The sequence below is a fragment of the Typha latifolia genome, chromosome 8, assembly GCF_019914945.1.
Source record: "Typha latifolia isolate L0001 chromosome 8, TyphaL0001v2, whole genome shotgun sequence".
Classification (NCBI taxonomy): domain Eukaryota; kingdom Viridiplantae; phylum Streptophyta; class Magnoliopsida; order Poales; family Typhaceae; genus Typha; species Typha latifolia.
The window spans coordinates 4,892,101-4,906,239 of NC_133093.1; positions in this window are offsets into that span (position 1 = coordinate 4,892,101).

Sequence of the window (14,139 nt, forward strand, 5' to 3'; positions counted from 1 at the left end):
TGTAATGTTGGTGTTGCTTTCTTAATTAAATTACCAAAGTTTATTTACAAAATTCATCCCTGTTATTTTCGTTCTATAGTTTATTAATAAAAATTAATTAGATTTCGCAGTTTATTGACAAAAATCATCCTTGTTGTTATATAGATTTTATAATTTATTGACAAAATTTGTTCTTATTGTTATTTAAGTTTCGCAGTATTGACAAAATTCCTCTTTGTTATTTTGGTTCCGTAGTTTATTGACAAAATTCATTGTTGATGTTAATTAGGTTTCATAGTTTATTGACAAAATACATCCTTACTGTTAATTATGTTTCATAGTATATTGACAAAATTCATTCTTGCTATTAATTAGGTTTCACAGTTTATTGATAAAATATATCCTTGTTATTTAGGTTTTATAGTTTATTGACAAAATTAGTCCTTGTTGTTATTTAGGTTTTATAGTTTATTGACAAAATTAGTCCTTGTTGTTATTTAGATTTTGCAATTTATTGACAAAATTTGTCTTTGTTGTTATTTAGGTTTCGTAGTTTAATGACAAAATTCATCCTTATTGTTATTTAGATTTCACAGTTTAATGACAAAATTCGTCCTTGTTGTTATTTAGGTTTCCTAGTTTATTAACAAAATTCGTCCTTATTTTTATTTAGGTTTTGTAATTTATTGACAAACTTCGTTCTTGTTGTTATTTAGGTTTCATAGTTTATTGACAAAATTTGTTCTTGTTGTTATTTAAGTTTCACAGTATTGACAAACTTCGTCATTGTTATTTTGGTTCCGTAGTTTATTAACAAAATTTGTCCTTGTTGTTAATTAGATTTCATAGTTTATTGCTAAAATTCGTCATTGCTGTTAATTAGGTTTTATAGTTTATTGACAAAATTCGTCCTTGCTATTAATTAGGTTTTGTAGTTTATTGACAAAATTCATCCTTGTTAATTAGGTTTCGTAATTTATTGACAAAATTCAATTTTGTTGTTATTTAGGTTTTACATTTTATTGACAAAATTCGTCCTTATTGTTATTTAGGTTTCCTAGTTTATTAACAAAATTCATCCTTATTGTTATTTAAGTTTCGCAGTTTATTGACCAAATTCGTCCTTATTGTTATTTAGGTTTCACAGTTTAATGACAAAATTCGTCCTTATAGTTATTTAGGTTTTCGAGTTTATTAACAAAATTCATTCTTATTTTTATTTAGGTTTCGTAGCTTATTGACAAACTTCGTCCTTGTTGTTATTTAGGTTTCGCAATTTATTGACAAAGTTCGTCCTTATTGTTATTTAGATTTCATAATTTATTGATAAAGTTCGTCCTTATTATTTTGGTTTCATAGTTTATTGACAAAATTCATTCTTATTTTTATTTAGGTTTTGCAGTTTATTGACAGCATACATCCTTGTTATTTTTAGTTTGCAACTTATTGATAACATTCATCCTTATTATTTTGGTTTCGTAGTTTATTGACAATATTTATACTTATTATTTAGATTTTAATTAGCAAAGTTAAATATATATTTTGTGTGTTGTACACTTAAATACCTACTGGATATTTGAAATATTATGTTCTTATGATTTCTGCAAATAATTTAAATAAATATAATGTCAAAGACCAAGAAGAGAGATTCCACTGATCGTGGTGAATTGAAAGAACTTTAATCAAGTCAGATCATTCTATCAAAGAGGAAGAGAGATTCCACTATGTTAGGTTTTTAATTGTTGGCAATTGTGTACAAAATATTCTAAGTGAATTTTTACATGTATATGAGCTTTACTCAAGTCTAGAATATCTCTGGTGTGAAGAATTGCAAGATCATTGGAGAAAAGCCATCGCGTTGACACCGCGTTCACAAACGCGTTCGAACGCGAAATCTGCGTTCACACAGACAGAGAGCCGCGTTCACAAACGCGTTCGAACACGGGCACTGCGTTCACATAGACCGAGAGCCGCGTTCACAAACGCGTTCGAACGCGGGCACTACGTTCACACAGACCGAGAGCCGCATTCACAAACGCGTTCGAACGCGGGCAATGCGTTCACACAGACCGAGAGCAGCATTCACAAACGCGTTCGAACGCGGGCACTGCGTTCACAAAGACCGAGAGCAGCGTTCACAAACGCGTTCGAACGTGGGTACTACATTCACACAGACCGAGAGCAGCGTTCACAAACGCGTTCGAACGCAACCTGAAGAATTCAAGCTGTTGCGTTCGAACGCACTTGGGCCCGTTCGAACGCACCTGAGATCAAGTCACGCCGTTCGAACGCACACGGGCCGCGTTCGAACGCACCTATGAAGTTTGCAATTTATTGGATTTTCGTGAGTACGAATATAACTTGGATTTGGCTCTATCTTGGAGATGATATATAAGGATAGTGTTGCCCTAACTTGGTGGGGAAGAAGATTATTCAAGGAGACTTTTTGGAGGCTACATTAGTTCTTCAACTCACAAGGCTCTTCTCATCTACAAATCTTAATCTTTCGTCTTAAGGGCTATCGAGACGAAAGATCAATCTCGAGGGTTACTGAGATTGGACTTCAATCACGAGAAGCAGTGAATCGTGGGTTCTAGCGAGCAAGACTGAGAGGAACAAAGTCGTTTGGATTGACGGGTTGTTTTGTGAGTTAGTCTTGTAACTGCTACTATTCTAGTGATTGGTTTTGATCCGAGTTTGGATCAGTGGTTTTTCCCGTTTGGGTTTTTCCACGTTAAAATCTTGGCGTACATCTCTGCTTTCGTTTTTAATATTTCGTCTAATGTTTACTTAAGCAAACGAAAAATATCATTGCCTAGTGTTTAGATACATACGTGTGTCTAGGGGTTATTTCACACTAATTGTAGTGAATTGAAAAAACTTTAATCAAGTCAGACCATCATAGTTAGGAGCTCGATGCACGTGACGGATAGTTGCTGGAGCGCAGGCAGATACGAGTACCGGGGGTGTAACAACCCAACCCCCCCCCCAAAAAAAACCCCAAAAAAAAAAAAAACTAGTTACATGGCACGACGTGGCCGGCCTCCTGCCATGCAGTGGCAGGAGGGGAGCGTGCCACGCCCCACTCGCATCGCTACAGCCAAACCGGCTGCGGCCAGCTGGCCGTGGCGGGGCCCAGCACCGCCGCAGCCACCGCCAACCCCCCACCGCCTCTCTTTCTCCCTCTACATATCTCTTTCTCTCGCTCTCTCTCTCTCTCTCTAGTCGAGGCCGGCCTATCGCCGCCACTGACGTCGCCACCTCTGCAAGCTTCGGTGAGCTCCTTTCTCTCCCTCTCTCTCTCTCTCTTCCTCTCTTTCTCTCTCTCTCTCACGCCCGAGCTCGGGCCCGTCGGAACTGAGCCGCCGGCGAGAGGCCGGCCGCTAGTTGGCCAGCAACGGCCGGTGCCCTCCCCGCCGACCCGGTTCCGCAGTCCTTTCCCCTCCTCTCTTCTCTTCTTCTCTTCTCTTCTTTTCTTCTTCTTCCTTCTTTCTTCTTCCTTTCTTCTTCTTCTTCCTCAGCTGCTTCTTCTCTTCTTGTCTTTCTACAATATTGCTAGTCTCAGCCCAGCACTAGTACTAGTAATCCTTATTTTGTTATTTTTTATTTATTTTTTTAGGTATTTCTGTTTTAATTAATACAAAGAAATTTAGACATTATTTATTTTAATAATAATATATATTCATCAATATGATTATTGTTAATTATAATTAATTAATGATTAATTAGGTTATAAACTATTACACATGAATATAAGTAATACTTATACTTATTTATTTATTTATTTACTTATATGTATATTAGATTAAAAGATAGATTTGTAAATTATAATTATTAGAATTATATTCTAATATTCTTATGATATACATTTTAAGTAATTCTATTAATGTCTTATACATTATTATTCTTGTAACAAATAAAATACTAGGCTTATGTATTTATTTATTATTTTATAAAGTAATCTCTAATTAATCAAGATATAATTATAGTTAGGTTTTCATCTATATTTTTATTTTTATTTTTCTGTAATTAAAAATCTAACTAGTTATAAAGATGAGTAGAAATTCTAAAACCTTCTAAATCATCATATATTATATGAACGGATTTTAATCAGATAAACGGCTAACATCATACTACTTAAATAATTTCAGATTCCCACCCCCCCTTTTCAAGATCCCGTGGACTTAGCTATCGAGGCTTGATCATTATCGTAGCAACGTGAACGAGTGGTTATTTGGTATTTGCAGTGGTGGTGAGTAGTCTTATCCCCTAAACGCCTTTCTCAAATTAGGATATATTATATCTTATGTACACGCATGTTTTGGCTTCCAGCATAATTATAAGATTTTATATAGAGATGATTTCAGTCAAACATATTTTATCATGCATTTGATTAGGCTGATCTAAGATATGAGTATATTGGTGATATGTAGAGATGATTATACTGTTATGGTTTTTATGTCGGGATAATTTTTATCATGAGTATGCATGTGATAGACTAGCAAAAGAATACATGTTTAGAGTTGGCATTGCATCATTTTTCTCTTGGCTTCTTTACCATCTAAATTCCTGAGTTGCATAATTTGTTGTCGTACTGGATATATGCATATGATTTATCATGTATAGGAAATCATAAAAGTACATGTGTATGTGGTGTGATGTGATAGCTGGAACGGTATCTGGTCCGGACTGATACTGGACATACTCTTAGCATATGGCAGAGTATGGTGATTGCTGACGGTTGTACTCTTAGCGTATGACAGGGTACAACTATCATTGATATACTCTTAGCGTATGGCAAGGTATGATTTATCTACAGAGATACTCTTAGCGTATGACACGGTATGCTCTGAGCTTGTGACATGATGTGTATCGAGTTTGGGGCCGGGTACCATAGTCCAGCATGGTGGATAATATTCAGAGTTGAGACGGATGATTGTGATAGTGAGAGATATGCGGATTATATCTGGCTCTGACATATACGATTATCTAGTGGTTGGCATGCATCATGCATCATCATTGATATGACTAGTATCATTGGATTATAATTGTTATACATGATATGGTGTTATATTCGGTGATGCTATATGGTAATTTTATCATGTGTTATATATTTTCGGTTGAGGATATAATATGCTCATTCATGAGAATTGATTTCATTCATATATATGTCATTGATGATACATATATACATATTCATACATGGCATCATATTGTTTTCTGATTTATATTATCCAGTACATGATTTACTCTCTGTTTGGCATCACTGATTCAGGGTAAGGTCTATTCACTAAGCCATTTGCTCATGATTCTCTTTATTCCTTTTCTAACCCCCCCTAAGATATTATGATACGTGATAGCGACTTGAGATATCATGATGAGATATTTTAAAACAAGGATGAGGTGAGCTATAGACGTGAAACGGTATAGAAGATAATTTAACTAGACTTTGAATTGTATCGTTGTTTGTTATATTTGTACCTTATTGTATCAGATGATGATTTGTATAGTACATGTCAGATTATAGAGCACTCGTGTATTAGTTGTTTAGTTGTATTTTGATAGTTTGTTGTGACTGTGTGGGCCCCTGCTAGATTATATAGTGGTCTAGTGTATATTATTATGGACTTGGATATTCATATGTTAATAAGTTTATTTGGTTGATAGTATGATGTATTTGGTGATGGATTATGTGATCATGGATAGGTTAACATGTTTTATTTGATGATTTCATGATTATATGTACACAGGAGAGTATATGTGCATGACTGGCCCCGTCCGACTTGTCGCGTGCGCCGCACGTGCCACGTGGGCGCGTGGGCGTGCACGTGCCCGTGCCGGGCGGGGGGCGTTACAGGGGGACTCAACACTTTGAGCTCGCTTGCTAGACCACTTCCATGGTACTCCAACAACGGGTCATGAGGGTGTTTTTAGGACATATAAGAGGATGTCTTGCAACTATACCTGGGCAGGGATGAAAGAAGAAGTGAAGAAGTGAAGAAGTTTGTGAAGGAATGTGAAATCTGCCAACGAGTGAAGGCTGAAACATTGAAACCATCGGGCTTACTGTAACCATTGCTGATTCCCGAGTAGGTTTGGGAGGATATTTCTGTGGATTTCATAGAGAGCTTGCCTAAGACAAAATGGTATTCGGTGATCTTAGTGGTGGTGGACCGGCTGACTAAAGGTGCACACTTTTCAGTCTTGAAGCATCCACTTTTAGCAAAAACTGTTGTTGAAATCGTTGTTCACGATGTCGCTAAACTCCATGGTATGCCATGGTCCATCGTTTCAGATCGTGATCGTATATCTACCAACAACTTTTGTACGCATTATTTCAGATTGCAAGATACTCGGTTGAACCTCAGTTCAGCCCACCACCCTCAAACGGATGGCCAAACCGAAGTTATCAACTGACATATCGAGCAATACCTTTGCGTTTTGTCAGGGATCGACCTAAGACTTGGTTGAGTTACTTATCACGGGCGGAATGGTCTTATAACACTGCATACCACACCAAGACAAGGATGACCCCATTTGAGGCAATGTGTGGGAGAGCACCACGGCTCTTGCAGACTTATGATTGGTTGACATCGGTGAACCGCACAGAGTTGGATCTCAGTTTGATGGATCGAGATGACTTGGCGAGGCGACTTAGGGACCACTTGGCAGCAGCTCAAAGTCGCATGAAGTAGGTGTACGGCAAGGGACACAAAGAAAGAGAATTTGTAGTGGGAGATTTGGTCTATGTGAAGGCGCAACCGTACCGGCAAGCGACGTTGCGACCACTACAAAATCATAAGGTGGCATACAAATTCTTTGGACCATTTTGCATTGAGGAGAGAGTTAAAATACGTGTTTTATTAACTCGACTTCCCAGCTAGGACACGAGTACATCCGGTCTTCCATGTGTCAGTTCTCAAGGCTAGAATCGAACCAGATCTAGTTGTGGGAACCAAGCTACTCAAGCCCTTAGAGGAGATACAGGAGGTAGTCAAACCTGTGAGGGTCTTGTAGACATGATCATCGGGTGGGCCAAGTCAGGCTTTTCGAGCCAACCGGGCTTAAGTATTTTTTCACGGCCCGACCCACCAATCACTCGGGCCGGGCCAGGTCAGGTCAGGCCAGGCTAGAATGGTCTAGCCCGTTACCGCTTGTTGGCTTGTGAGAGATCGAGCTAGCCGAGTCGGGCTGGGTTGGCTCGACCTACCAATTACTCTGCCCAACCCATATTTTAGCTATTTTTAGAATTTTTTTTACTATTATCTTATTTTTAAAAAAATATTTATGTTCCTCCATTTAAAAAAATAATAATAAAATTAAAAGATTTAAAGGTGTGCTTAAAAAATGTAAAATGGTACAATACCAAAATTTTCGTTGGTTTTCAATATACCAAAATGGGCAAGTTACTATAGTAGAACGGGCGGGCCTATGATACGTTTAGCTAGGATCTTTTCTTACTGCATTAGTTATTTATTTTCATTAAAATAAAATTCCTGTAAGTCCCATTCAAATGTAGGTGGAGTCGCGTTTGAACGCCTTTACTAACGCTTGCATCAGATTCGCAAATACAGAGAACGCATATTGTGCGTTCGAACGCCTACATCACGTTCGCACATACATAGAACATCTTTTGTGCGTTCGAACGTGATCGGGCACGTTTGAACGCGATCGGCGGGAATCTTCTAGAATTAGGGTTACTAATTATTTTAGGACTTGTTGGCTAGCCTCTATATATATATGGATGGCAGACAAATTTATTATACTATTGGAATATTAATTTCTTGCCGCTTTATCATTTATCTACCATAATCTCCCTCCTCCCTCTTCACTATCCTTCCACCTCTACTATTGGCAAGGTTTCTCCTAACTTCTAATCTCCCTCAACTGTCAAGCCACTTTTTTAGAATCTTGACCACTTCGTTCCCTTCGTCTATATCCCTAAATCACATCCACAATCCACTTTCACCTCCATATCCTTCCATAACCCTAACATCCGCTCCACCTGTCACCACCACCATCATCCACGTTATTTCATGTTTTCGTCCCAATTTTAGTTTGAATCTATGAAGGATATAAATACAAAAGTTGTAGATCAGGAAGTTACTGATCTAATCCACTTGGTTTCGTAATTGTCTGACTATCGGAGAATATTTGACGAATATTTTTCCATGATTGCGCGGACTGATTCCTATAATATATTTAGATCTTGAAGGAATCATTGTGTAGCCTATTTTTGGTTTGAGAACCTATCAGCCTAGTTGCGGGCTGAACAAGCTTTCGGGCCAGGTCGGGTGGGCAAAGGGATGGCCTATGCCACCCATGGATAGTTTGTGCTAAGCCAAATGGAGATGTCGACATGGAGCCAAACTCGAAACGGAGGTGTTGATTGCGTGGTTGGGGCGATTGACTAATGAGGCTACTTGAAGGTAGAGATGGAGATCTTGGAATGTTTCCCTCACTTCACACCTTGAGGACAAGGTGGGGGAAGCGTGGTGAACTGTTAGGATTCAATTTGTGGTTTCAAATTCTTACGTAATTTCTAGTTTTCCTTAGAAAATAAAGTTTTTGGCAGGTGTGTTCTATAACACCTAAAACTCTAAACATGTGTATAGCACGAGCTCACAAGGTATCTCGCCATTTGGTTAGTTATCGACAATCAAATAAATCTATATCAACATCTAAACTAAGAATAATTTATGTCTGACTATCAACAATATATACATAACCCTAATAGGGCCCACACATGCCACAACACATTATTAAGAGCATCTCACTATTACATATACACAATAGTGGTACTAGTCCTCCCGCTAGCTCATCAAGAAGCTCCTGAATGATCGAAATAGGATACTAGTCCTTGATGATAATTGAGTTCATTGCCTTATAGTCGACATAGAACCTCTATCTACTGTCCTTCTTTCTCACCAATAGAACAGGGAAAGAATATGCGTTGCGGCTAGGCTGGATAACCCCTTGTGTAAGTGTCTCTATCACCATCCGTGTGATCTACTCCTTTTGCACATAAGGATACCTGTAAGGCCTCAAGTTTGTTGGTCCTGCTCTCCCGATCTCAATGCGGTGATCGGCATCTCGGACCAGAGGCAATCCCTTCGGCTCTTCAAAAAGAGCCACAAACTCCCCAAATTAGTTGGTGTGCTCGACATCTGCACCTCAAATGGATCAATATGGGACAGTTGCATCATAAAAGCATCATTAGTATGGCTAAAAACCCAAGGGAGGTTGCAAGATGGCACCCTATTGCGGACGCGCTTTATTTAATCGGACCCGTCGGCCATTGTGCCTGAAGATGAGGTACATCTCACTAAAATCAAAGGTCACGAGCTCGAGACTTTGCAACCACTATGTCCCTAATACAATGTCCATGCATTGAAGTGCAATCGGATACAAGTCCATGATAAAGTTGTGGCCATAAACTCAAACCTAAATTGTATTGCATATGTTGTCGGCTTTGAGCATCGTACCATCTCCAATGGTGACATTGAACCCCACCGTCGGCTCGGAAGTGAGTCCAATCTTCTGAACTAGCCACTTGTCAAGGAAATTGTGTGTGCTCCCCGTGTCAACAAGGATACGCACGGTACACTTCCTTATCAAATCATTAAACCAAAGGGTCTTCGAAGGTGTCGTGACTCCGGAGTAGACGTTGAGAGAAATGTTTGCTCTAATCTCCTCCGCCTTAGCCTCCTCTATCTCGATACGTTGTTGCTCATTTATCACATCTTCCACAACACCCACATTATCCATCGACCATCTCAGGGTGAACTTCTCGTCGCACCTGAAGCACAACCCTTTGGCCCTTCTCTCCTCCACCTGGGCAGGTGTGGGATTTCGTACACGGGTCCTAGGAGCTGTCTCCACATCTGAGAGTTCGTCCCCCCCTCTCGCGGAGTTAGAGGTGATTCTTTGGTAGGATAACTTTAGCATTGCAAAGAGTTAGCTATAACCTCCAGTTGGCTTTGCCAACTTCTTACATCATTTTTTTGCTTTTTACCTTCACCCTATATCACTTTAAAAGTAATGATTACACTTTTATTTTAAAATATAAGTAAACATAAGAATAATTATTCATAGAATAAATTCCTAACATCATTCACTTTAGGAATAACTTTTTTCTTATACCAAAATTTAACTTCTTATTCTAGAATAATAGTTTAACGTCATAATATCCTCATTATAGAATTTAACTACTATTCATCAAAATTACATCTTATATCACACACTAACTCAATTACTAATTTACTCTCGATATTTATCCCATCAACATACTTTTTATTAAATCAAATTATATTCATGATAATTTCATAAAAATAAATTATATTTTTTCATATTTTTTACTTTATATTAGATCAAAAATAATTATTTGATATGAACCATGCCTCAGCTACCTGATCAAACTCGGATGCAAGGAAGCACTCTGCACTGTCGAAAGAAAATATTCTCTAAATATTTTCCATAATCAGAAAAATATGAAACTAGATGGGTTCGTTCCATATCTTCTTGATCTGCACTTTTAATATTCATGCCCCATGCAGATTCTAATTGCAAATAGGGCGAAAATAGGAAATGTTACGGTGGAGGTGGAGATGACGGGTGATGATGGTGATGGATAGGTTGCACACGGTGTTGTTGGGTGAAGGAAGAAGGGGGAAGAAGGTAGTCGAGATCCCAAGGAGGAGGGAGGACCCGATAGTTGAGGGAGGCTAGGAGTAACCAGCGTTGAAATGGCACGAGACTAGGGTTTGAGCGAGGATGGAGAAATTTCATAATAGAGGGAAAAGATAGGATAACTCAATGATTCATTCCATAACCCCTTAATGAGGCTATCTTCCATGTATTTAGAGGCTAGCCTATCCACGAAACAATCGAAGAAACTAAGACTAATACAAGCTTTCTCGTCGAGTGCGTTCAAACAGCCTCGCGGGGCATTCAAACGGCTAAAACAGGGTCTTTGACTTTGCAAATACAATGCAAGCGTTCGAACGCTCTAATTAGAAAAACTTATTTATTCAAACATCTTAATTCAGGTTGCACTCCACATTATATATTGGAAGATAAACAGTTATTCAAACTATAATAAGTCCAATATTAAACTAACTTGACTAACATAAGTTAAAAATAACTTAAACTAAGTGCTAAAATTAACTCTCTATCTAGAAAGTGACTCAAGCCACGAGCCTAATGTCCATAAGGTGGTTCGGTCTAACCAATATCACATCAATTCACCATGCTTCCGCTCACTTTGTTCTTAAAGTAATAGGTGGATGAGTAGCTCTTTCAATCTTGCTCGACTCAGTTCGAGTGGATCGATCCACATCGGCATCGCCGGTTTAACTCGAGTCATTTGCATCCCCTTGAAGTTGAACTTAATCACCCTTAATCCTTCATAGCAAGCTCCCTTAAGCTTGATTTCTTGGGAGGATCTGGACTCTAAAGAGGGGCTAAGTCGGCCAAACCAGTTTGACATGAATTCGACTTGACCCGCTGTAATGTCGCGCTCACCATGGTCTCGAGTGGAGCTGCCGGTGGTCGGGGCAAATTTAGAGTGTCTCCCTTAGCCCAAGGATGTTTTGACAGCCCAAATATCTGTAATAAGTCTTCATGACACCCGATTTGGGGTAGCCCAACCATTGATTATAAATTGGTGCTCGTACTTTGCCGAATTCCATTCCACCGCACATGTTGTCCTTTAATCTTGAATTCCAGCCACATATCCTTGAAGTAAAATGTAATGGGGCCCATGATATAGAGCCATTGAGTACCTAACATGAAATCCGCTCCCCGAAGAGCCAATGTGTGAAGATTCAAGGCATGTTCTTAGACCTTCAAGGTTACTTATCGACACATGCTATTTGCTTGAAGGGCCGTGCCATCTCCAATCAATACGTCAAAGCTTAAGATTTGCTTCGATGTGAAGCCCATCCTATGGATCAGCCTCTCATCCACAAAGTTATGGGTGCTTCCGGTGTTGATGAGTATTCGCACGACATAGCTTTTAACGATGCCATCAACTCGGACAGTAGTCATTGCAATGGCTCTAGCATAAGCATGGAATGAAATTTTAGCTTGGACTTCCTCATTGCTTTTTAGAGGTCTTTGAACAACAATTTTTTCATCTAAGACCTCCTTCTCTGGTTCAGCAACATCATCTGCATCCACACCATCTAGCACAATCACCGTTACTATCGGTCGAGCACATTTGTGTCCCAGTGTGTATTTTTCATCACAATAAAAATAAAACCCCTTTGCTCTTCTATCTTCCACTTGAGCTTGTGTGAGTCACTGAATATGGGCTATAGGAAGTCCCCTCACCTCTGAAATTGACCATGGAAGGGGGCGAATATTCATTGTACGTGAAAGGCCGATCGGCACGACGGGTGCGGCTATGAGTTGCCAATGTGCATCCTTCGCCTCCTGTTCTATCCAACTGCTCCTCGATGTGTTCCAAGCTCTCTTAGCTTCTCCTCCATCACCTGGGCAGTAGAGAAAGCTTCGAGAAGGGTAGATGGTCTAACCTCTTTCACCTCGACTTGGATATCTCGTTGAAGGCTGCTAATAAACGTGCTATTGAGTTGGGAATTTGTCCATCCTCATACTCCATTGCTCACACGTTCGAACTCCTCTTGGTATGCCCTCATCGTAGTCTTTGGGTCAGCTTGGTGAGGGCAGCTTAAAATTCTTCATATCCAGAAGGTCCAAACCAAATGCAAATGGCATTGGAGAATTCTTCCCACGTTCGATAGGGCTAAGCTCGGTTCGTTTCTTGGTACCAATGGATGGCGGTCTCTTCGAGGTGGAATGATACCAATAATACCTTTTGAGCATTAGGTGTTCATTGGTACTCAAAAAATTGTTCCACTCGAAAGATCCAATCGAGTGGATTGCCTCCATTAAATTGCATGAACTTTAGGCAAATGGTCCCCTCACGGACTCCATGTTCTTCTTCATGTCGGTTGGGCCTTTTTTCTCTTAGGTTTAGTTTAGCATCCCTAGGATGATATTGATGAGTCATTGGTTCTGTAACGCCCTTGCCCGGCACGGGCACGTGCACACCCACGCGCCCACACGGCACGCGCGGCGCACACGACAGGTCGGGCGGGCCCGTCACGCACAGATACACTCTTGTGCACATATAGTCATGACATCATCAAATACTACCTATTAACATATCCATGCTCACATAATCCAATACCAAATAAATCATACTATCAGTTAAATAAACTTGTTAACATATGAATATCCAAGTCCACAATAATATACACTAGATCACTACATAATTTAGTAGGACTCACACAGGCCACGACAAACTATCAAGATATAACTAAACAACTAATACACTAGTACATTATAATCTGACATGTACTATACAAATCCTCGTCTGATACAATAAAGTATAAATATAACAAACAATAATACAACTCAATTTCTATATAAACTATCATCTATACCATCTCGCACCTATAGCTTACCTCATCAATCTAAAATATCTTATCGAGATATCTCAAGTCGTTATCACGTACCACATATCTGAGAGGGTTAGAAAATAAATAAAGAGTCATGAGTAAAATGCTTAATGAATAAACCTTACCCTGAATCAGTGATACCAAACAGAGAGTAAATCAAGTATTGGATAATATGAATTAGAAAGAGCATCATGTCATTAATGAGTATATGAATGTTCCTCAATAATACATAAATAAAAAGTAGATAACATGTCATGTCATAACTGATAAAATATATAATACTCGACAATTTATAAATAAATATCCATGCCATTCTATCATCATAACTCTCTCTCAAATATAACACATATGGTGCGTGCTGATCATGATCATACTATGATATCAAATGCAACCACCTATGATGCATATTGACCATTCGATAATCATGTATAACAGATGATAATGAAATCATATGCATTTCTCAATATCACGATCATCACCGATATCTCGATATAATATCATCATACTAGACCACTGTGCACAGTCAACACCCGGTACCCGATCTCAACATCCTGCCCATAGGCTCAATGCATACCCTACCATATGCTAAGGGTATCTCAGTCATAATCATACCCTGCCATACGCTAAGGGTATATTAAAATTCATCTAGATTAGGTACCCCCACTAGTTAATAGAA